The sequence below is a fragment of the Bos indicus genome, chromosome 6, assembly GCF_029378745.1.
Source record: "Bos indicus isolate NIAB-ARS_2022 breed Sahiwal x Tharparkar chromosome 6, NIAB-ARS_B.indTharparkar_mat_pri_1.0, whole genome shotgun sequence".
NCBI classification, from domain to species: Eukaryota; Metazoa; Chordata; class Mammalia; order Artiodactyla; family Bovidae; genus Bos; species Bos indicus.
The window spans coordinates 52,306,197-52,307,777 of record NC_091765.1 but is presented as its reverse complement, the minus strand read 5'-3'; the positions used below and the strand labels follow the sequence as shown (position 1 = coordinate 52,307,777).

Sequence of the window (1,581 nt, the reverse complement as noted above, 5' to 3'; positions counted from 1 at the left end):
AGTGAAAGTGAAGTCGCTCGGTTGTGTCCGACTCTTAGCGACCCCATGGACTGCAGCCCACCAGGGTCCTCCATCCATGGGATTTTCCAGGCAAGAGTACTGAAGTGGGGTGCCATTGCCTTCTCCGATATATATATACTACCTTTTGTAAAATAGATAACTAGTGGGAAGCACAGGGAGCCCAGATCGGTGCTCTGTGTTGAAAAAGTGTGAATGACCAACAGGAAGAGGGCCGTGGATGGAACTGGGAGTCCCTAGAAATGACTCAGTCCCACTCCAACTTTGAGCAAGGAATAGTCAAAATGATGAAGTAAAAGGGGAGCTGGGATATGACCGTGGATATGTTAGACATGGGGCCCTCTCACTACAAGAAGTGCAAAAAAGAATAGGGAAACAGATGAAGAAACAAAACCAATCCTGTGCAGGCAGGAGAAGTACGATTTTATTGATGACCTTAGGCTGAGTAATGACACTCAATACATGCCTGAGCAGCTACCCTAGGGCTGTGTGGTGTTGGTTTAATCGCTAAGTTGTGTCCGACTCTTTGCAACCTAAGGGACTGTAGCCCACCAGTTTCCTCTGTCATTGAAATTTTCTAGGCAAGAATACTGGAGTGGGTTGCCATTTTCTTCTCCAGGAGATCTCCCCATCCAATCAAAGCTGGGAAGCCCATGGTGGCTGACCCACTTGAGCTGGCTTTTTAAGGAAGAGAATGGAGAATCAGATGTTAAAACCTGGCTGGCCCCAAGGAAGAGGACTTGGAGGTGACGTGCCTCCTGGGAAAATGAAAGAGAAGCCATGAGATGAGAAGAAGGAGACCAAGATGAAGGCTCCCCTAGAGTAGCCAGGAAGATCTCTGGCCTCCCAAAGGATGGATCTGCCTCAAGGCTGCTCAGGAAGCTAAGCCTCATGCAGGAGGAACAGTTGTTGTTCCTGCAGCTGCCAGACTGGATCCCAGCCAGCTGCCTCTTCAGGACATCAAGACAAAGGTGCCGAATAAGGATGGACAGATGGTGGTTATAAAGCAGGATGAAAAGCAGGAAGCCAGGTTGCCAGAGAATGCTTGTACCCTGGCTGACCTGACAGAGTGTCAATGATAAGTCGCTCACCCACACATCAGGGCAGGGGCAGTACCTCCTGGGCAAAGTCACTCTGGATGTGATGATGGGGACAATCTGCTCTTTCCTGCAGGAACTGGTGGCCATGGGCTTTGGAGACAATAGAATGAGTGAGATGACAGTCTTGGGATATGCAAAACACAAACTCATCTGCTCTCCCAATTTTGAATCCCTGTTGGATCACAAACACCAGTAAAATGAGCAGATGGAGAATGGTGGTGACTGTGCCTGTGATTGCTGCCTGCTCCAAACGTTATGTTCTCATATCTGTTCCACCCAGAAGTGGCCTGTTTAGCCCGCCCACTCTAGCCATTGTCCCAGTTTGCTCTACCCCATGTAGCTCCCTCCTACAGCAGTTGTGAACAAGGCATAGCCTTCCCATGGCAACTGTGAACAAGGCATAACCTTCCCAAAGCATGCACCCTCACTGCTGGAGGGCTTGTCCCTGCTATTTTCAACAGGC

At 49.5% G+C, this 1,581-nt stretch overlaps 1 pseudogene; it reads left to right on the top strand.

The window, feature by feature from the left end:
* The first annotated feature begins 260 nt into the window (after nucleotides 1-260).
* LOC139183538 (DNA-directed RNA polymerase III subunit RPC4 pseudogene) lies at nucleotides 261-1,314 on the top strand (annotated as a pseudogene).
* Nucleotides 1,315-1,581: the final 267 nt, after the last annotated feature.